The sequence below is a fragment of the Schistocerca piceifrons genome, chromosome 1 (genome assembly GCF_021461385.2).
Source record: "Schistocerca piceifrons isolate TAMUIC-IGC-003096 chromosome 1, iqSchPice1.1, whole genome shotgun sequence".
Classification (NCBI taxonomy): domain Eukaryota; kingdom Metazoa; phylum Arthropoda; class Insecta; order Orthoptera; family Acrididae; genus Schistocerca; species Schistocerca piceifrons.
In genome coordinates, this window is record NC_060138.1 from 685,439,666 (window position 1) to 685,463,798 (window position 24,133).

Genomic DNA, 24,133 nt, shown 5'->3' on the forward strand with positions numbered 1-24,133 from the left:
CCTATTTTCAAGACTGGAAGGCGGCAATAAGGTCACGTGCACGTCCTTTGCACGTCCTGATTTGCGAATTCGACACGAAAATTACACATCCAATGGCCATTACTTTCTCACACAATTCTTCATGTGTGGTGATAGCCTTTTTCAGTACTGTAAATAAGTTCGCTTAAGAAAGAAATTTTAATCAACATTTACCACAGCCATGGAAATACTGGAATATTAGCTTGGTACCGTTCGGTTAATGTGTTGGTGGTATAACACTTTTCATTTTTTTCAACGTAAATTATGGCTATTGCTTTCTGTGTGTTGTTTCAGTACAGGCGAAACGAAGGATAAAAAAGGAGGCAAAATGAAGGGATTAAAGGCGATTTTATGGAACTTAGAAAAGATATTGATGACAACAACGTGAAAAATTAGTCTATATTTTAAAACACAAGTTAGTCAAGTGGGAAAGAAATTGGCAGATCGGATGAGTGGGTTGGAGAAAGATTTGAGGTAGAGGATGGGATGTGAGAGCAAAGTTAAAGAGATGTAGTCCGCACTTACAGCAGTACCAGAAAGTGTAGGTCATGTAGCACAGTGAGAAACAGAGCTGGACACAGTAAAATCGCAAACGCACACACTGCACACTGCTCTAATGAGGAAGGATAAGATCAGAGACAAGTGATGGTATTTTCTCGAAGACTGTTTTTACGGTATTCCCCAAGTATCGGTTTTATAAGTTAGTCTCCACGAATTGCTCAATTGTTTCATTTTTATTTTCCATAACTCTTCTGTAAAAAAGTTGTTTAACTTACTAGTATCTAATCAGCCTTCGGACTATTTCTTCTTGGGTCATGCTGCTCTGATATAGCTTCATGGCACTTGTTGTCTCACATTTTAATTTTTGCAGTGCCTGAGTCTGGATGGAAGGTATTGCTCTAGCAGGACCTCTCCTGGTAGATATCGCTGCCTCCATTGCTCTTTGTTCAGCCACGGCCAGTTCTTGCCTTTAACAACTACGTCATCACCCAGCGATGGACTTTCTGGACACTGAAATACCATTCTCAGTTGTTCTCAGTTAGTCTTCTTTATGTCCGACGGCTTAGCTGGGTGGTAACGTGTTCGCCTGTTATACAAGCTGACCCGGGTTCGATCCCCGGACGTGTTGGAGATTTTCTCCGCTCGGTGACTCGGTGTTGTGTTGTCCTCATCATCATTTCATCCTCATCACCGGCGCGCAAGTCGCCCAATGTGGTGTCGACTGAAATAAGACTTGCACTTGGCGGTCGAACTTCCCCGGACGCCATACGCTCACTTCCAGTCTTCTTCATGTTGTATTTGGGCCATCCACACACGTTTTCTGTGCTGTCTAGGATTTCCCTTCCAGTGACGCTGTAGAGTGTGATATCGTGATCACTCGATGTCATTCCATTCTCAACCTTCTAGCCTCTTACACGGCGCGCCGCTGCCGTATTTCCTAGAGTGACGTCTATATTTGACGTTGCACCGACCTTCGCTTCTACGATTCCAGTTCCGTAATTTGTGGCTTGCGAGGTGTATTCAATACCTGTAGACTGACTTTCGCCATGGGTTACTCTAGTTGCCTTCCACGCGCATCAGTCAGGCGGCTACGCCACAATATAGACTTCACATTTACATCGGTGGCGTACATGAGGGCTTAATTTGTCCTACGTGACTAATATCCTTTAGCCTTAGCAGATACTCGTCAATCTCATCGCTAAATTGAAAATACATGGAAATCGGGATGCAACTCTCCATTCCGGTTAACATTTCCATACAGTTTATGTGTTCTGAACAACAGTGTGATATTTTTGTCACTGTAATGGCCTTATTAAATACTATTATTGCTCCCATAGAACTTCAGCCACTTCTGCCACTTTTTTTAGCCTAGTGTAATACGCTGCCGCTTCTTGTAGCTTTAATCTGTCCTATTTTATATCCACTGGGGATGACGGGTATATAGAGGGTGTCCATAAAGTCCCTTTACAACTTCAAAATTTTATTTCAACGGCAGTTATTGAAATATTTTAACAAAATTTCTTTTATTGTAATCACTATTTACTAAAGTTTTTATATATACTAAAATTTTGTGTTTCAGATACTCTGTTGATGGAAGGAACTGAACCTTTATAAAATGGCAACTCCTCATGAGAAGGCGCAATGTGTGTCCTGGTTTCTTGAGACAAAATCGGATGTTCAGACTCAACGAAACTTCAGAACGAAGTACGGAAAAGATGCACCATCGCGCCCTTCAATCCATGCATGGCACAAAAAATTTATGGAGACAGGGACAGTGTTGGATTAAGGGAGGAGCAGGCGACCAAGAACATCCGAGGAATACATTGATCGCGTTTTAAACGTCTACACCCGTTCACCCACGAAGTCCATCCGCACTGTTGCCAGACAGTTGCAACTACCACGTTCAACTGTGAGTAAGGTCCTTCACAAGAACTTACGGTTGTACGCTTACAAAGTGAAACTGTCAAACACAATTGAGCCAAATGACAAGCCAAAATGACAGAGTTTGCACTTAACATGCTGGAACACCTTTCGGAGGATGAGGCATTCCTCAAGTGAGTTTGTGTCAGTGACGAGGCAACTTTTCATGTTTCTGGGACATTAAACAGACACAATGTGAGAATCTGCGGATCTGAACACCGCCATGTGACTATGGGGCTTCACCGGGATAGTCCAAAACTGAATGTGTGGTGTGGAATCATGTGCAACCGAATAATTAGCCCATTTTTTTTTTCAACGAGTCAACAATTACTGCAGATGTTTCCCTCGATCTTCTGACCGAATATGTAGCGCCACAACTGATTGACTTACCACCAACTATCATTTCCCAGCAAGATGGCGCACCACCACCATTGGGGACTGCATGTTCGTCGGTTACTCAATGAAACATTTCCAGGCAGATGGATTGGGGGGAATGGGCCAATTCCTTGGCCACCACGTTCGCCAGATATCACTCCCTTGGACTCTTTTTTATGGCGATATGTAAAAGATCTCGTGTATCAAACACAGATACGGGACAGTGCTGACTTGAAGCAAAGGATTCGAAATGCCATTGCCACCATTGGTGACGCTATGCTACAGCGAACATGGCAAGAAATCGACTACCGTCTTGATGTGCTTCGTGCAACTAAAGGCGCCGATATAGAGGTCTATTAAACACTGTCAAAAAACTTTTATAAACACTGATTACAATAAATGTTGTTAAAATATTTCAACAACTGCCGTTGTAATAAAATTTTGAAGTTTTAAAGCGACTTTATGGACACCATGTATTAGAAAATATGGCCATGCCCATCTGTAGTCCCATGCTATAGGACCACCTGTGGTCACAAAGTGCTTGTACTGGATTGGAGGATAAGTTCGTAGGGTTTTTCCATAAGTTTAATAAACACAACAGATACACATAACAGAGACTCTAATCATCAATACTACATTCTCGGTGTGGCCGAGCGGTTCTAGGCGCTTCAGTCTGAAACCGCGCGACCGCTACGGTCGCAGGTTCGAATCCTGCCTCGGGCATGGATGTGTGTGATGTCCTTAGGTTAGTTAGGTTTAAGTAGTTCTAAGTTCTAGGGGACTGATGACCTCAGATGTTAAGTCCCATAGTGCTCAGAGCCATTTGAACCATACTACATTCTCCTTCACTATTTACAACAGTCTGCCAACGCTGGGGTAACTTTTTGATTCCGCGTCTGTAGAAATCACGTGGTTTTAAGGCGAAGAACTCGTCGAACCAATTTCGGAGAGCATTTTCATCCGGAAAGCAAATTCCTTGAAGATTGTTCGATAGAGAGCGGAGAAAGTGAAAATCTGAGGACGCAAGGTCAGCTGAGTAAGGTGGGTGCGGAATGACTTCCCAACCTAACTCCAGTACAGTGTTTTTTGTCAGTCCAGTAGAATGCGGGCGGGCGTTATCGCACAGTAGCATCATTTCACATACTCTTCTTGTCGTTGTTCTTGGATTTCGTCTGCGAGACGCCTCAGTTGTCGACAGTAAAGTCAGCAGTTATGGTTACACCTCGGGGAAGCAATATGTAGTACACCACACCGTTGTTGCTCCACTAGACGTCACACTGGACTCGTATTCGGGAGAACGACGGCTCAATCCCACGTCCGGCCATCCTGATTTAGGTTTTCCGTGATTTCCCTAAATCACTCCAGGCAAATGCCGGGATGGTTACTTTGAAAGGGCACGGCCGACTTCCTTCCCCGTCCTTCCCTAAGCCGATGAGACCTATGACCTCCTTGTTTGGTCTCTTCCCCCCAAACAATCCAATCCATTCCACTAGACGTATAACGCTATATTTTGTGGATGCGCGCAGGTCTTTGTATGGGGAGTTGCTGTTTTGTTTGGGCTCAACCACTCCTTTCTTTTCCTTATGTCAGCTCGAAGACACCATTTTTCGTCACCAGTACCGATACAGTATAGGAATGACCGGTGTTGTTCACGAGCCAATTGATGACGAGCAATTAGGAGTGCACATATGGCCACCCGCTGAATTGTGCCCATTGGATCCAAATGTCACTCGATGGTTGAATGATCACAGATCATCACATCTGCCAGTTCTCGTGTACTCTGACGTGGATCACTGTGGTTTACCGCGATTAAACGCGATAGTGGAGAGTCACTATTGTGAAAACCATCCACCTTTAAACGAGAAAATCACTTTCTTGCCGTGCTCTGTACAACACCATTATCCCCATACATGGCACGAATGTTTCCGGCTGCCTCCGCTGTTGTCACCTCTCTACTGAACTCAAACTGAAGAATCCGTCGGAAATGTTCCGATTTCTCTATTCGTCCTATTTCGCACTCCGTTTTCTAGGGTCCACACCTTTACTTACTATTTCCAAAGGACAAAATAACAAGATCTAAACTCAAACAGAAACAATGAACAACAAATAAAAAATGACAATCGATAAATAAACCCATATCAACAGGAATACCAGCACGGAAAACAAAAACACTACGAACTTACGCATCAACCTGGCAGAAAATAGTTTCAATAACTTCTCCCAGCCAGGAATCGAAACTGGGCCCGTAGGACGGCAATCCGTCACGCTGACCACTCAGCTATCGGGGCGGTCAGAAACGAATGGTGAGAAAGGCCGATGAAAGAAAGAGGCGGCACGATGCAAGATACAAGGCTGTATGTATTAAACAGCGACGTATGTTACCAGTGAAGACGAAGGAGAAATCCAGTGACTGGAACAGAAAACTAAGGAAACAGTATGAAAAGTACCGTGGTCCATTTGTAGTCAATGAACGCCCATATCCAAATACTTTGAATGTCCATATCCAAACACGTACCGCTTAGCCTACCCAGTTTCTGGAAAACAATTGTGACTAAGGAATGTAACTGAATTGAGGCAATACCTTCAGAAGTGAGCAGTACCTTAAACACTAGTAATGCGGCAATTATGTTTTTGTGAATAGATAAATGTTAAGTGATTGACTTTTTATTGGGTGTTTATTATGTAATTAGCACAGAGGATTAATTTTAGTAGACGGAAGTTGGTGCAGTTTTTTTTGTTTGTTTATTTGTTTGTGTAGTGTAAGATGTGACTTAGGTTTGCTTTTGTGATGATTTTTTGTTTTGGCAGCCGAAGTGTCAGTTTTCACGTTTCTGTTTACATTGTGAAGTGCTGGTTTGACGTGAGATTCCGTGCTCTGACGCGTGTAATGTTACCGTCAGTTTTCTTTCGCAGTGAAGACACAGATGAAAGATAAAAAAACTGCAACCGCATGTTATGTTCCATGCACAGCGGATGGAAATGCAGTTGTTTGGTTGCCTAATGGGTTCTTTACCAAATGAATTATGTCTGCCAAAGGTTCGTATGTATAACCTCACCTACGGGTGAAGTGACAGAGTTATTATTCGAGTAGCTCGTGGGTTGCTACGGTTTCCTTGGCAGAGAATGGTCTGGCTGGCATAACATAAGGGCGATGCAGCAGTGCTGGTTGCACTGGTAGTACTACCACATGAGGAAGCGTGCTCGAACATCAAACACAGCGCGACCGGCCCTGCATGTAATGTGCTTCGTTGCGTGAGTACATGCCATTTTAGTGCTTTGAATCTGTATAGGTATAGCTATAGGACATATGAGAGTATCTTGTGAAGCCGGCCGCGGTGGTCTAGCGGTTCTAGGCGCTCAGTCAGGAACCGCGCGACTGCTACGGTCGCAGGTTCGACTCCTGCCTCGGGCATGGATGTGTGTGATGTCCTTAGGTTAGTTAGGTTTAAGTAGTTCTAAGTTCTAGGGGACTGATGACCACAGATGTTAAGTCCCATAGTGCTCAGAGCCATTTGAACCATTTATCTTGTGAAGTATTTCTAAAAATGCTGGCCGGCCGGAGTGGCCGAGCGGTTAAAGGCGCTACAGTCTGGAACCGCACGACAGCTGCGGTCGCAGGTTCGAATCCTGCCTCGGGCATGGATGTGTGTGATGTCCTTAGGTTAGTTAGGTTTAAGTAGTTCTAAGTTCTAGGGGACTTATGACCACAGCAGTTGAGTCCCATAGTGCTCAGAGCCATTTGAACCATTCTCTAAAAATGCTGTGGACATCAGACTGCGAAAAGAGGCACATACTGTCTAAGAAGGTGTGTGGTTTTGTAACTTATTTTATACCCTCTTTTGATCAGCTCATCTGAGGGCAGGCACTGAATTCTTGACTATAATACAGTGCCTCACTAATGAAATGTCTTTTAAGAAGTGTTACTCTGTGACACACTGATGTAGGTATACACGAGATTTGTTGTTTAAATACAATGTGATCAAAAGACCCGAACACCCCCAAAAATATACGTTTTTCATATTAGGTGCATTGGACTGCCACCTACTGCCAGATACTCCATATCAGCGACCTAGAGATCGTGAGAGAGCAGAATGGGGCGCTCCGCGGAACTCACGGACTTCGAACATAATCACGTGATTGGGTGTCACATGTGTCATACGTCTGTACGCCAGATTTCCACACTCCTAAACATCCCTAAGTCCACTGTTTCCGATGTGGTAGTGAAGTGGAAACGTGAATGGACACGCACAGCACAAAAGCATACAGCCCGGCCTCGTCTGTTGACTGACAGAGACCGCCGACAGGTGAAGAGGGTCGTTATTGGTAATAGGCAGACAGCTATCCAGACCATCACACAGGAAAAAAAATGGCTCTGAGCACTATGGGACTCAACTGCTGTGGTCATCGGTCCCCTAGAACTTAGAACTACTTAAACCTAACCAACCTAAGGACATCACACACATCCATGCCCGAGGCAGGATTCGAACCTGCGACCGTAGCAGTCGCACGGTTCCGGACTGCGCGCCTAGAACCGCGAGACCACCGCGGCCGGCATCACACAGGAGTTCTAAACTGCATCAGGATCCACTGTAAGTACTGTTACAGTTAGGCGAGAGGTGAGGGAACTTGGATTTCACAGTCTTCCAAACAGGAAGAAATTTTGAAATCCGATACAAAGAGCACTCAGACGCACTCCGTTTAAAAAATTTAAATAAATCCACTTTTGCATCCCATCTAGCCCAAAATAGTCATTCAGTTCCAGACATAAAAACCAACCTCCACATTCTACACACTGTAGACAAAGGAATAAAAATGGACCTCTTGGAACAATTATAAATTTTCATGCATAACAATAAAACACCCCTCGCCATCTTAAATGAACAAATTGATTTAGCCAACAATCTATTCTTCCAAAATTTTAAAGAGTCCTTAAATTCGAAAAACTAATGAATACTGTGTTCGGACATGAAATGGAATGTTCACTTTGTCACAGTCGTGGATAAAGCGGGTGATTCATTCGCAGCACACTGGGAAAAATTTGGAAATTTTTGCTAAGGACTATGGGACCAAACTGCAGAGGTCATCGGTCCCTAGGCTTACGCACTAAGTAATCTAACTTAAGCTAACTTACGCTAAGGACAACACACACGCCCATGCCCGAGGGAGAACTCGAACCTCCGACGGAGGGAGCCGCGCGAACCGTGTCAAGGCGCCCCAGACGGCACGGCTACCCCGCGCGGCAGCACACTGGGGAAATGGAGTTAGTCTACGGTGAACGTATTCAAGGAAGGCCAGTACGAATGGTGTCAGGTCTGTTTGACCACGACGAATCGTCAGGAAATGCTCAAAAACGTGAACTAGCCGAAGCTTGTAGATAGATGCCGATTATCCCACGAAAAGCCACTCACAAAATTTCGCGAACTATTTTTAAGTGAGTAATTTAAGAATACATCATAGCCCCCTATGTGTTTCTCTCTTAGGGTCTGTAAAGACAGTATTAGACACATTATACGTGATAGGAACGGAGAAACATTCGAAGACGTGGTCCGTTGCTAAGACCCTCTACAATGCACTTGTCAGTGGCTTTCAGTGTATATGTGTAAATATGGTTGTCGATGTATTGTACCCTTTGTTCCAAATCTGATAACCCTTGCTTTTCGGAATGTTGCCAAAGTAAAAGTTTCTGCGATTTTAATGCTGTAGTTAAATATGTCCCTTCCAAACAGGTTCGGTCGTTAGTCGAGAAAAAGCACGATATATCACGTAATCTCCGCCGAATCTCAATTGTGAACTTCTCTAAATGTTTCTCGAGGGGAGTTTTAAGAATGCATGTCTACTGCTTGACAAAACTCGACGAGGTATTTCGTGGCACCTAAGTTACGAAATAAAAGTCTTTCTACAGATAATTATCTTATTTTATTGCCATTGCTGTCATCCGTTTCTGTACTTCTTCAGGATTAATATATGAAGGTACTACTGCTCCCAAAGATTTTCTCAGGCTATCAGTTGATGTTGTACAAAACTGGAAACATTAGGGTTATATACACAAATTTACATCAGAAGTACAGTACTTCATTTATTGTACTTAGATTAGTGATGAAATTAGACACATCAGTACAATTCCGGTGATATATTACTGCTTGTATAAACGTGTACATAAGAGAAGGAAGTTGGCAAAAAGGGAAACTTATTAGAGCAACGATTTGAAAACTGGTAGCTTGGTTCACTGGTAAATGTCCGTCCGAAAATAGTGTAAGCTACCATTTGGTAAGGCTGATCTCAGTGATAACAAATGTAAAGTATTGCGAATACAAAGACGAAAAGAGCCTTCACTATATGATTACACGACTGCAGAACAGTCACTGGAAGCAGTTACTTTCATAAAATAGCCAGGAGTATGCGTACGAAGCGAACAGAGGTGGAACGACCACATAAAATTAATCGCGAGTAAGGCAGATACCAAACTGATATTCATTGGAAGAATAATCAGGAAATGTAGTCCATCAACAAAGGAAGTAGCTTACAGAACACTCGTTCGACCAGTACTTGAAAATTGCTCGTCATTATGGGATTCGTATCACATAGGACTGACAGAAGAAACAGAGAAGTTCCAAAGAAGAGCAGTGCGTTTTGTTACAGGTTCATTTAGTAAACCCGAAAGCATTCTGAATTACGGTGTAGTGCACTGTTACAGTTTCGAGAACGTACGTTCCTAGAAAAGTCAGCAAATACACTGCGTCCTCCTGCGTATATTTCACGAAAAGATGCCGCCAAAACAGCGAAGGCTGTTATTATTATAATAATTATTATATTTTCGTTGTCAAAGAGGTTACTGTTTATATAGGTCGTTAGTCGTTGTAATGCACTGCAAGATGCTGCATTGTCCGTGGTCAAATGGTCTAAGTAAGTTCTGTCGAGTGTATGTAATCGGAGCCAGGCTTGGAAATTCGGTGATGTATAAAATTGCATTCAGTGTATCTATAATTTTAGATAACCCGTTCAGGAGATTTCACAGCGATCTGTTACAAATTATCAGTTAATAAAACAGTCAAGATCGCAGTAACCATTTATTTAAAAATGATGACCAGTTTCGGCCATTATGTTGGCCACCTTAAGATCTAAAGCACTGTAAGGATATAAAGAGTGCCAAGTCAAATAGGGTTGTCAGAAAATAACATAGTGTACGAAAAAAGAAACACCAGTAAGAGTTAAAATAACACATCCTTTACCCATATGGCTGCGGCCGGCGGTGCACGGAACAGTTGCGTGAAATCACTGTCGCTTACTGCGTGATGGCGATCTGTCACAGATGAAATATAGTGGGAAACGCGCGCCTACACCGCATGTCAGCCTCAGCCAATGGGCTATGACTTAAGTAAGATGCGTTCAAATGAACGAATAAAATTTGAAAACAATGTAGAAGTATTCGTATGACATTACATGTAAAGTAGCTTACATATACATGCATGCATCGATGTTAATATCCGGGAAGATATTAAAGGGAGAGTTTTTAGTTTTCTGCTTGGATGTGATGTTTGAGTACGATTCATAGAATATTAGACTATATCGTTATTGCGTGATGCTTGGTGATAGGTGGCAACACCTGAGGAGCAAATTTATTTTTTTTTTTTTTTTTTTTTTTTTTTTTTTTTTTTTTTTTTTTTTTTTTTTTTTTTTTGTGGTGGGATGAAAAGTGCCGGTGCCAAGTTAGAACAGAAATAACTTTTTAATTTCTTTACTCAGTTTTTATGAGTAAACTTAGTTTTGGAAAGTGAGATAGTTAGGCGCTTCTTTTGACTCCATGACTCCACTTCACGCCAGTGAGTGTACTCATTTTGGTAAACAGAAAGGAATACGGTGATCCATTATCCAGTGTTCGGTAATTCTCGTAGCAAAAGTACTGAATATTATTACTAACGCTCAGTTAATGTATCTTTACTAGTCCATATCTTCCAAAACTTACAAACAATAGTAGGTCAGGCAACAACATTTTAAAAAGCAAGCGAATCAGTTTAAAACACAAGTTAAAGATTTTTTTTTTTTTTTTTGGGAAACCTAATGAAATTATTTCTTTCTTGCCCTTGTCTAGGCGTCGTCATCTTTGAAGCAGAGTTATGGCTCTGGCAGCTAGTTGTATGATAAGGAACTGATACGATTTGACGGTACGTAACATTGTTTTGAAGTTAAAAGAGTATAATCTTCTTACCTAACTAAAGGAATGTATAGTTAGTGATTTGGTTTAAAAGGTTTTGAATAATAAATACGGTACACATGTCACTAAACGTAGGTCGTTAAAAAGATCATGCTGAATCCCAAGTTTAAACGAGAACCCAGAGCATTCAGTGAGTCTTGTAAAAGTAACAATAGATATCCTACTACAATTATATTTGTCCTCACAGCGGTATTAGATATCACTGTACTGAAAAAATACGGGGCCAAAATTAATATCAGGTCAGATTGTCAGGGCTATTTTTAAGTAGTCGAAAATAATAATCTGTACTGGTCGTACGCAACGACATTCTCAAGGTCTTGAAGAAAGAATTACAAGAGTTTTAGTAAATTTCCTTAAAGCTGTATCTAAGATTAAGAACTACGCTCGAAGTCTCGTTAATTTCAGCCCCAAGCCCCTGTCAAAGAAACCTTTAGCGTAGAGAAGAGCTCACCACTGAACTTTTCCGGTGAATGAGTTACATTTAAAATTTTATCCGAGACATCGATGGTGGCACGTACGGGAAACTGAAAGTATCAAATCGAAGTCTATCGCGCGAGTTTCCGAGACGCTGGTCTGGTAAATGTACAGATGATAGGAAGAGAAAGTTACTCAATAAGATGAACAACCCGCACTTGCCTCTAGCCCTTTTTGATGAGAACGTAGGCAGTACATTCTGCTGTCACAGTGGCGATTATCTGTGAACCAGTTAACCAACCAGAGTAGGTGATGGGGCTACAGGTTAGCATGGAACTTGAATTGCAGCGTAGCTTAATATTTTTCAAGGCGAACAAAGCTTTGCCACAGATGCGCGGATAATTCTTAGGCTGTCTGATAATGCTGAATCCCACAATACAGTATCAGCAAGGGATAGAAATTCAAACTTTTAAGTCTGTAATTCATTTTGCCACTTAGCCATCAGAACTACGAGCAAGCAGTGCTCCAACTTCAATTTACCGCAACTATATTCTTTACAAGAATTTTTTAATTTTTTTTTCCTTCGACTAAATAGATCATGATGTTTACAAAATCATGGAGAAGAGTGATTCAGTGTCTGTGCGTGTTTGGACACTACCACGCCAGATGTATCGCTGTATTCAGAGGTATCAGAGAATTCAGCGTAACGCCTTTGTGGTCAGCTAATGAGCCGTGGCTGACGAAAGAGATGCCTGGGAGAGAATTTAGAAATACCCACTCCCGCACTGACAGCGATTGCCTGCCAAGTCTCCTCGTTAACTGATTACGAATTCCTCGCGCTCCACCCTCTAACGAAGGGACAATCCCGAATTTTTCAGCTGCCTGGCAAAAGCGAGAAAAGATCACTCACCTTCCTTCGTACAGTAGATACTAAGAAAGTGATCGTGCGGAGATGAATTTTGTCTCCCGACATATTAGATGTTACTAGAAACCGTGAAAGAGAAATGGAAAACTAGAAACTGACTAGCACAAATTCTGTTAGATTGACGGAGAAATAAATCTGTGAGCTGGTGCACTATTTTTCTTTTACGCATAGCATTTGTTATATTCATACAAGAGTGTATTATAAGTAATGGCGCTTCATTTTTATCAGCTATTATCACTAAGCCATCATAGAACCCCTGTTTGTTCTTGGTGAGTGCGAATACAACAGAAATCATCCGAATACTGCGCATATTCTAATAATATATCATAAAGTCTCGTAATAAACCGGCGTCAATGGACTTCACGTATTTATCAATTTATGGTACGGCTATTAATACGAGAAACATATTTTGATGTTTAGAGAAAGAGTTCAATTAACTAATGTATTATAACGTTGTATTAACTGCTTCCAGTTTCAAGAGGGTATAATAATTTTATTGTCTTGTATCCTAAGGATTGAGGCAATGTAACTGCGTTACAAAGATATCCAAATTAATTGTTACTGTAGTTTCTAGTTTTTTAGATACTGCAGAAATTAAGAAATATTGTGCTCATGTTGTTTTTTGTGCCCTGTTTCACATAAACTCATAGGTGTCTATTCCAAGAATTATTCAGTTCTCTTGTTATTACCCTCAGAACAATACAAATAAAACAAACTCAGTGATTTAATGTTATGATTCGTCAACAGCTATCACGGTACAACCTCGCACACAAAAGAAGAAAGTGTGTTACACGGACAAGGTCCAGAAATACTTTATTTCTATGTTAGAATTCATTTTCTGCAATTTTGTAAAGTACACTAATCATGGGATACACAAGATCACAGTGGAACAGAATAATACAGGAAACTCATTCGTATATGAAATGTTCCATAAGCCTCTGTTAGCATTGAAAAATGCATCGACTCACAGTCGCGCTGAATCTCGAAAGCATTGGTGTATCCTGGAGTATTGCGTATTGTTTCTGAACCTTTCACAAATGCGGGCACAAAATTATCTTCATCAGCTAAATATGGACTTTCAGATGTTCCTAAGAATTAAAATCGACTGGGTTTACGTTAGATGAAGGTGGAGGACAGGGATTTGGTTCACCTCCACCTACTCATCTGTGACGGAGTCTGTTATTTAGGGGGAGTTCCATCGTGCCAAAAATGCATTTTTTCGTTCCATAAATAAAGACATATCTTCTAGCAAATCTGGTTCTCCGAGAAATCACTGAGAGTTCGTCCGTTGTGCCCGAGTAAAAGAAAGTGATGCCACGACAAATAAGCCAATGCTAGGCAAATATTGACAGAAAGTCCTTGTCGATGTCGAGATTCAACATGTGCTTAAGACTGATGAAAGCCCATACATGCTAATTGTGAACAATGTAGAAAATGAGCCCTGACATGGAATTTAAATTTATAACGTGCATGAAACGTTTTTCCTTCTTCTTCTTCATCAATGACAAAAAAAAACTTATATCCCAGAGAATTGATGGTTTTCGATACTGCATGAGATTTATTTGTAGAACTAAAACTCTGTACTCCTCATGAGAGAGGAGAAAAACTAATTGAGTTCTGTAATAAATTTCAATTAGTAAAAGTGAATACTTTGTTCAAAAATCACAAGAGGACGAGGTAGACATGGAAAAGCCCAGGTGATATACAAAGATTTCAGTTAGATTACATCATGGTGACACAGAGATTCAGAAGTCAGATAGTGGATTGTAAGGCGTACGCAGCAGCAGATATAGACTCAGATCACAATATAGTAGTGATGAAGAGCAGCTGAAGTTTAGGAGATTAGTCAGGAAGAATCAATACACAAAGAAGTGGGATACGGAAGTACTAAAGAATGACGAGATATGCTTGAAGCTCTCTAATTCTATAGATACAGCATTAAGGAATATCTCAGAAGGCAGTACAGTTGAGGAGGGATGGACATCTCTAAAAGGGACATTCACAGGTGTTGGAAAAGCATAGGTACAAAGAAGGTAACTGCGAAGAAACCATGCGTAACGAAAGAGGTACTTAAGTTAATCAATGAAAGAAGGAAGTACAAAAATGTTCGGGGAACTTCAGGAGTACAGAAATACAAGTCACCGAGGTGTGAAATAAATAGGAAGTGCAGGGCAGCTAAGACGAAACGGCTGCATGAATAATGTGAAGAAAGTGAAAAAAAAATAATTGACTGACTCAGCATATATGAAAGTCAAAACAACCTGCGATGAAACTAAAAACAAGGCTGGTAACATGAAGAGTGTAACGGGAATTCCACTGTTAAATGCAGAGGAGAGAGCGGGTAGGTGGAAGGAGTCACTGAAGGCCTCTATGAGGGGAAGATTTGTCTGATGTGATAGAAGAAGAAACAGGAGTCGATTTAGAAGAGATAGGGCATCCAGTATTAGAATCAGAATTTAAGAGAGCTTTGGAGGACTTAAAATCAAATAAGGCAGAAAGGATAGATAAAATTCCAACAGAACTTCTAAAATCATTGGGGGAAGTGGCAACAAAACGACTATTCACGTTGATGTGTAAAATGTATGAGGCTGACGATATAGCATCTGACTTTCGGAAAAGTATCATCCACACAATTCCGAAGACTGCAACTGCGAGAATTACCGCACAATTAGCTTAACAAGTCACTCATCCAAGTTTGGCTTTAGGAAAGGTAACGGCACTAGAGAAGCAAATCTGACGTTGCGGTTGAAAGTGGAAGCAAGACTAAAGCAAAATCAAGGCCCATTCATAGGATTTGTCAACCTGGAAAAGCGTTCGACAATGGTAAATGGTGCAAGATGCTCGAAATTCTCTGAAAAATACTCTAGGCATAAGCTATAGGGAGAGACGGAGAATATACAATGTGTACAAGAGACAAGAGGGAATAGTAATAGAGAACGACGAAGAATCAAGTGCGCGGATTAAAATGGCTGTAAGAAAGAAATGTAGTTTTTTGCCCCTACTGTTCAATCTGTACATCGAAGAGGTAGTGATGGAAATAAAAGAAAGACTCGGGAGTGGAATTAAAATTCAAGGTGAAAGGCTATCAATGATACGATTCGCTGATGACAATGCTATCCTGACTGAAAGTGAAGAAGAATTAATTATCTGCTGAATGAAATGAACAGTCTAATGAGTACAGAATATGGACTGAGATTTGAGGAAGGCCGGCCGCTGTTCCCGAGCGGTTCTAGGCGCTTCAGTCTGTAACCGCGCTGCTGCAACGATCGCTGGTTCGAATCCTGCCTCGTGCATTAATGTGTGTGATGTCCTTAGGTTAGGGTGGTTTAAGTAGTTATAAGTCTAGGGGACTGATGACCTCAGATGTTAAGTCCCATAGTGCTCAGAGCCATTTGACCCATTTGAGGAAGAAATTTCTGATGACGTGCGTTTGGAGCATAGCATTGTATGGTAGTGAAAGATGGACTGTGGGAAAACCGGAAGAGAAGACAATCGCAGCGTTTGAGCTGTGGTGGTACAGACAAATGTTGAAAATTAGGTGGACTGATAAGGTAAGGAATGAGGAGGTTCTGCGCAGAATGGGAAAGGGAAGGAATATGTGGAAAATACTGACAAGGAGAAGGGACAGGATGATAGGACATCTGTTAAGACATCATGGAATGACTATCATGTTAATAGAGGGAGATGTAGACAGCAAAAACTGTAGAGGAAGACAGAGATTGGAATATTGGAATACATCCAGCAAATAATTGAGGACGTAGGTTGCAAGTGTTACTCTGAGATGAAGAGGTTGGCACAGGACAGTAATTCGTGGCGGCGCCGCATGAAATTATTCAGAAGACTGATGACACAAAAAAAACTCTTCATTATAGGAGGGAGGGAAGCGCAAGTGCCTGTGTTGTTCTCTCTACTTGCAGAGGTCTATGCCAATAATGAATTCAACGAACTAGAGGTGGTGTGTCAGATGTCACGAATGTTCCAGATGTTGCAAATGTTCCACAACGCAAAGATCGTCATTAATTTTCTACATCAGCAGCGGAAAATTTTTTTTCTGATGTATGCATTATATCCAAAAATTATGTGAAGCTTAAGGAGATATTACTATTAGAGAGTGACAGTGAATATGAATAGATGGATCGAGGGCCAAAGAAATTCAGATGGGATGCGGAGAAGATTATTAGCACCCAGGAAGAGACGAAAATCAGTTGAAGCACTAAATACCTTGGAAAATGTATCAATATGTAAATGGCTATGTCATCGGACCTAAAGCTTTTGTTTAAAAATTCTAATTTCTTTACCAAACAAACACAATTCCAAATAATGTTAAGATTATACGACAACAACATTTACATGGCATATTGCAAAGTCGATGTGTACCGTCTGCAGAAGATATGACAAAAATGTGAGCACTGTAAGCTACTGGATGTTTTGATCATATGATAAAGACAATTAGAAAACTGCAACTTAACATCTTGAAGACTTCGAAAAATGTTGATGTAAACTAGCAGCTTGGATTAACTAAAAAAAAAAAAAAAAAAAAACAGTAGCGTTAAGCTAGTGTTAATGCAATAGATTAAGGTGTGCTAGTGTGAAACAAGTGACTATCAGATAGTTAGTATCGCGAAAATATCATTGTAAAGAAGCGATAGTCGATACTCATTCACAAGCTGAAGTTGTTTCTCAGCGCCACTGACACTATCATCTATCTCACCAAGGTTTTAGCGGAACGAGAAATAAACTGGGGCAATATTCCTGGGCTTTCCTTTGTAAAGGAACATATGAAAACAGATCCAAGAATGTCTCCTTTCGCTTTGCTACTCTCAGTTTCAGTTCCTGCCCTGTCCATGAGTGACTTTTTCCACCACTAGCAGCCCTCACATGCGACCAGAATTTATTTGGGTTTTGTGAAAGATCTTTCGACAATATTCTGCTAGGGCAGTCATTGAAGGCGCCACGCATTGCTCTCATGACAGCCAAACACGTTTCATTTAACGTCTCTCTACCTATAGCATTCTGCTTTGTTTTACACCTATTGTGCAGTAGTCTCTGTTACTTTAGAAGTTTCTTTACGGTGACTGTATACCGAGAGGGTCCCACCCATTATTAAATGTTCTGCTGGATACATATCAGTCCAGTGTGTAGGCAAGTATTCTTTTAAACTTGACCCATAGTTCCTCTACATGCTCCTGTCCTGTGCTAGGAGTTTCAAGTTCCTCATTGAGATATGACACTACTGTTTTTAATCTAGTTTGATGAACATATATATCTTTATATTTGTTTAGTTGCCCTTTGTACTCTGGTAATCATTGTTGCTACAACCGCCTCACGGTCACTGATACAAGTTTAGATGTGGACATCCTCAGAGGTTAGGTTTACTTGTTGCCATTAGATCCAATATATTTCTATCATGATTGGGTTTCCGAACTATTTGTTGAAAGTAGTTTTCCGAGAACGTATTTAGTATAACATTTCACAGGATGTCTTTTCACGCCCATTGAAAAAACTATATTTTCCCAGTTCATTGTTGGATGATTAAAGTCTCCACCGATGATTCTAGTACGTTGGGGAACTTACGTACAAGCGAACTGAGGTTGGCACTAAAGTTTTAAAGTGAACTGTAAACGAAAAAATTCTCTGTTGGTTTAGATTAAGACATTTTATTATTAAACAGCAATTTTATATACGCATAAACGCCTAAAAAGCAAAACATAATTGAAACGCTTTGCAGTATACTATATTAAGCATGAAATAGATAAAAATGTCTGGTGGTAGGAAATAAAATAATTAAAACAAATGTTACCAGGGACTGGCGTGTGCGAAAGAGATGAGATAATTATTGAAAGATTTATTATCAATGCTCTTCGTTATTTATGATGATAAATTAAACGAGAAAATAAAAAAAAATAATAGTAGCAGGAGGAGTAAGTATGCAGGACGAGTAAGTATGCAAATGAACAAGCAGTGTTCGCAGAATCAGAAGATGACCAACAATTTATGGTGGGGAGGCTTGTTTGTGAAAGTGAGAAAAGATTTTGAAATGAAGATAGATGTAGGAATACTTCCAGAAGCAATCACAGAATCGAACATTAACAGTTCTTTCCGCCTAACTATCAGCGAAATGCTACAGTTGTTTATATTGAGAGCAAACTGCCACTCTCAGCATTGAGAGTACGCAAGTGTCCTTACAATCGCTAAAATATCACGCAGTAGTATTACTCAGCTCCAATAGGTAATTATTCACAAAAGTGCAGCATTGTCAAGGATTCTTCTTTCACGTTAGATGGTTCTATAATTGAGTTCCCGACGTGAGCTCGCTTCATGGTAGAAGAATCCACCATTATTTCCTTCTAACTTAAGTCTTTTCCGACAATTATGTCCAATTTTACATTCATTTGATTTGAAGAGACCATTGCACGACGCAACTCCACCAAGGGTAGCCTACCGCTGGGTCTCATCGCAGGGTTTAAGACACAAGATGAACAGCGAGACATGACCGCAGTAAGTTGTCCTTTTAGGTCCTTCTTTTCCGTTCTGAATCCATGGAACACTTTTCTTAATTATTCTTGTTATGAGATGGTCTGAAAATCTCTACCTTCGTAATATACATCATTTACTATTTTTTCTGAAATTGTAGTGGCCATTTGGATTTCTAACAATAATCTTCCGGTAATGTGTGAAACCACATCCACCAAAAAGCACTCGGCTCGAAAAATACGGCGGCAAGAAAAACTAAAGAACCGAATTAGCGCGAGACGTACAGTCTATTGTGAGAGAATTTCACTGGCCGTGTCTCTCCTTTCCGCGTAAACTACGCCACATTGAGGGTGACAGCGAAAGACACAACTCGTTCGCCGAGAAACTGCCCGGCACTAAATCGTCACTAGCAGCGCACCTACTGTCTCGTTCATTTGCACAGCAAACGAGCGCTTAAGAGCAGGCTATGGCGTGACCGAACGTAAATCATCCTGGCCCTACAGGCGAGTCGGCTAAATCTGCAGCAGGTGGTTTAGAGGAGGCGTTCGTTCACACATGCGCTACTTACAACGGCCATCCCTCTCATTTACAGCACAATTACAGTATGAGGCAAGTAAAGCTTTCACCATCCAGAACATTAGTTTCAATACCACAGCACTTTACTCGGAATAGTCCTATAGGAGATGGTATGCACCTTTGAACTGACTTACCCAGGGGACCTACAGTTGAGCATGGGCTACGAATCAAGGTGCAACTCGGCGTTTTTAACATCAACGAATATTGCCAGAGATGAAAAAAAAAAAGAGCTTAGTGACAGGAAGAAATCGCTGAACTGATCGTGGATCAAACCGCTTATACAGTTCACCCTCGTGGCAGGAATCGATTTATTATTATTATTGTTATTTGAGTAGAATTTATTTAGTTATCGTTGAGAGTTAGATCCGATCAATTATCCACTTACGTGATTTTTCCAGGGATACTGTTGTCACTGGCTTTCGCTGACGAAACAAGAGATAAAAGTCGGTTTGTGGGGCTTCTTCCTCTGTAGTTGAACAAACCAGAACTACATGTAGCTACAGAGAATATTTTGTAAGCCATAATGATGAATAGTTACACTTGTCGCAAAACATAAAAACAGCCGAATTCAAAAGTCACTTCGACTCATTTGTTTGCTATTAATCCTTACGTTTTTATGTTTACAAGTGATCGGCTCCACTCATCTAATTATTCCTCAAACATTTGGATATGTAGTCTAAAATTAGCCACTGAACAGAATTAGGTGTGTGTCCATTGTGCTCCAAGCCACGAACAGTTACTCAAATTGTAATCGCCAGAAAGAGAAAGGGGGAGAGGGAGAGAAAAAGAGAGACAGAGATCATCAATTAGAATGTGAACAACTGATGACAATCCGTACACACCTAAGTCTATTCAGTGGCTCAATGGTTAACTGGTGTCGCAGGGTATATTGTGCCGAGAAATAACTGTTAAGAAAAATATTAGATACGTTGCAGCGTTACAGAATTAATTAGCACAGAAATTAGTCAATCAGGCCGCTGAGCGCGCAAATTCTGGCGTCCCACCGGGTACAGTCTCTCAGTTGTTCTCATAGCGTGGATGACAGCGCACGTTACTGCTCAGCCTTCGGCTCGGCTTCAGTACTTACTGTCATCCTATTTTCAATTTTTGTATCGCTCTCTCATTCGGTTTTAGGAAACAAAACTAAGAACACACCGTCACCGTCACTTGAATTTGCGCCCGCAAAGGCGTGATGCTAATTAACTCGGAAGTGGCGTAACATAAATTTTTTTCTTAACAATTATTATTCAGCACAGTCTGCACAGCAACACTCGTACAATGTTTTTAGACTGTTTCTGACCACCCTGTATATTACTGGGACAACATACAGAATGTAAATGATAATTGTTTATAGCGTATCATAGAGGACACTTCTAGTTCATCATGTCGGGAAATTACAGCACATGCGCGGTGGGCAGATTTTCAATATTCTCTCACTCTTTACGTGCAAGTATTGTTTCTAGAGACGAAATGAGTAGGACCTTTTATGTAGTAAATTTAATGTAGTTTGATTTCTTACTGGAATACGTTACAGCTAGAGGCCGCGGTTTTAGAGTTATTCAAGAAAAATGTACAGAAGTGGCCTCCGAACGTACCACCACACCCTTTTAGTAAGTTGTTCATGGCACTACCTCTTACCCTTGTACAACAATTAGCGATTACGAGAATTATTTCCCAAATTCGACCTTTGTTGGTCTTCATTTTCTAGGTTATTACTGCGCCACCGGCCAAATCGTACACTTAGAAATTATAAAATTTACGTTTGTGTACATTTAACCTCATAATTTTGTGACTTCAAGCAGCATAAAATTAACAATATAGTAATTTCTTCGTTGTCCCTTTTATTACAAAAATACTTTGCTTGTAAGGGTTAAGTTAAAATCGAACTGTAAAGTAAGTAGTTTATGTGTAATGTTTACAAAAGTCTGTTTTCTTTCAATATCCTCACGGGAAAGTCTAAATTAATAAAGTCAGCGGAATAGGCGAATACGCCGGTGGCGTGAGCCATTGGAAAACGAAAAACGGTCGAATATGGGAAATAAAACGTGTAGTCGCCAATTTTTATACAGTGGTAGGAGGTAGAGCCTTGTACAACTTACTAAAAATCTTCACCCATAGGGAGGACTAAAACCAATGCTTTGCTTGCAGAGAGCGAGAAAATATTGAAAATCTTGCATACAGTCAATGCGCCGTAGCTTAGCTGATATTTGTAGGCCAATTTGTGGTTAGTTTTCCGACATGACAGGCCACAAGTATTCAGTGTCAACCTGTTCATCTCGACTTTCTCTACATCACGATGGTACGTCGTAAACAAATACCCTTTATGCCCTGAATATTGCAGCTCGCTTAGGTAAGGCATATTCACTTTTATTTCCACTTATGTAACGTCATTTTCATCGTTAAATGTGCAAGAGATAAATCAGACAAATAGATTGTATTTAATAATGAGAATAATTACTTCCGAGAAGCCAGATCACTTTTATAAAGCCATTCTAAAAATGCAGAAATGAGTGTCACCTTGACGAGATGATTGTGTTTGAGAATATACTATTAAAGTTGCACGAAAAGCGAAGCAAAAGAAGTTTTACAGAATGTCTGCGGAGGAAGACAGTCCCCAAAACAGTAACAATAATGCAGCTGCATTCACCGTTCATTTGTGCTTGGTATATGGTTCTTATGAAAATCTGAAAACTAGTAGTGTAGGTGACTGAAGGATGGAGGGCACCAAGAGGGAGCACTTGCCTCCCTCCTGGAGTACAGAGTTTTTATTCATTACAGAATTCTTACACACTTTTAGAAGTAAAGTGTTGCGCTAAGGAACGTAACTTTTGTACCTCCTCTCTGCTGATGGCTATTTCCTACACCACCGAGCGAGGTGGCGCAGTGGTTAGCACACTGGACTCGCATTCGGGAGGACGACGGTTCAATCCCGTCTCTAGCCATCCTGATTTAGGTTTTCCGGGATTTCCCTAAATCGTTTCAGGCAAATGCCGGGATGGTTCCTTTGAAAGGGCACGGCCGATTTCCTTCCCAGTCCTTCCCTAACCCAAGCTTGCGCTCCGTCTCTAATGACCTCATTGTCGACGGGACGTTAAACACTAACCACCACCACCACCTACACCAAGAAAAGACGTCTCATGTGATGTAGGGTTAGCGATATGTCCACTTCTACTATATGGCCCTAGCAAAGTTTTGGAGGGGGTGGTTTAGCAATGATAACCATGCTGCAATTTCATTGGCTGACTTTTTGTTGACGTGACAAGTCGTCAAGAGTGGTTTGGACCTCAAGTAGCTTGGTAAAATGCGTTGAAATTACGGAAAACATGGTGAAATTACGATAACTGAAGGAAAATACGTAAAAGTAATGGAAAGATGACCAAAATATGACGGAATGATGGTACTTACATGCTCGTCTGGGTGTATAAAAATTATTCCATTTGTCCACAGGTGAGATTGACAACTGATGGTGCATGCTATCTGTGCTCTGTCGGTATAATTCCTGCAGAATAAGGTTTTGTTCCATATGCAGTTATGCATTGTAAGTATTAAAAAACGAAAGATGTAGTGTCCAAAGATCTGGAGGTCAGCATGACTCGTATCTCATCTTCGTGGTCCTTTAGTAAAATTTTCATTTGAATTACTGGGAGAGTATAATCCGACTGCAAGAAAAAAACTTACTCGCCCTGCAATGGAACTCTCATGATAAGTTTCATGAATTAGTCAATCGATCTGATATCAATGAAGTGTTGCCGGGCAGGTGGAAGCGCGGGCGAGGTACTACTGATATGATTCGTCAGTTGGATTCGTGATCAGGCATTTTTACATTGTGGCGAGATCTTTTAACGAAATTTCAATCTCCCACGTACACAGAGAGAGCTAACTATCTCAATAAAATCAGCTATATTACCGAATTTATAAACTTATATATAGTATTATCCAGGAAGTAGAGCAAGCTCTTAGCACTCGGGTATGAGCCAAAAATTAGTTTAATATTCCAGTCCTATGATGCAGGATGTAACAGGTATTGAGGTGATAAGAACAGATTCTTTTTACTTGATGAGAAAATACTTAGAGGAAATATAGCCTACACCGTACTGTCGTACTGGATTTTCATAACAAGTAACGATGCTTTAGCGAGAAAATGCGTGTATGGTGCGATTTCTTCGGTCTTCGGAGTCCGCCCCGGTAGCTGAGTGGTCAGCGTGACAGACTGTCAATCCTAAGGGCCCGGGTTCGATTCCCGGCTGGGTCGGAAATTTTCTCCGCTCAGAGACTGGGTGTTGTGTTGTCCTAATCATCATCATTTCATCCCCATCGACACGCAGGTCGCCGAAGTGGCGTCAAATAGAAAGACCTGCACCAGGCGAACGGTCTACCCGACGGGAGGCCCTAGCCACACGAAATTTCCATTTTTTTTCGGTCTTCGGAAATAACTCGTTTAAAAGGAAGGGAATCCACATTTAGCGTGAGAAATGAGAAATGCGAGATGTATGGACAACAACATCCTCTTTTTGGATTGTGTAAAGCGGATATTTTAAACTGGGGAGTCTATGTCGAGGTGGAATTTGCAGCTAGAACTACACATCCAAGCTGCACCTGCTTGTCCCACAGTGTCCACAGCCAGTAGCCGACCGGAAGCCTTGGGCTCGCGTGAGCTGCGGGTACAACGAATGCTCCAAGCTGTCGGCTCTTAACCTCAGTGGTGGGGACAAGTCTCA

General features: G+C 41.1%; 1 non-coding gene and 1 pseudogene across 1 annotated transcript; one reads left to right on the forward strand and one right to left on the reverse strand.

Annotated features, from left to right (window-relative positions):
* The first annotated feature begins 6,369 nt into the window (after window positions 1–6,369).
* Window positions 6,370–6,453, forward strand: Trnas-gga. Its single transcript is given in 2 exon segments — window positions 6,370–6,409; window positions 6,419–6,453. It is a non-coding gene; the product is annotated as a tRNA-Ser (tRNA).
* A 16,859-nt stretch (window positions 6,454–23,312) lies between these two features.
* LOC124721562 lies at window positions 23,313–23,494 on the reverse strand (annotated as a pseudogene).
* Between the last annotated feature and the right edge of the window lie 639 nt (window positions 23,495–24,133).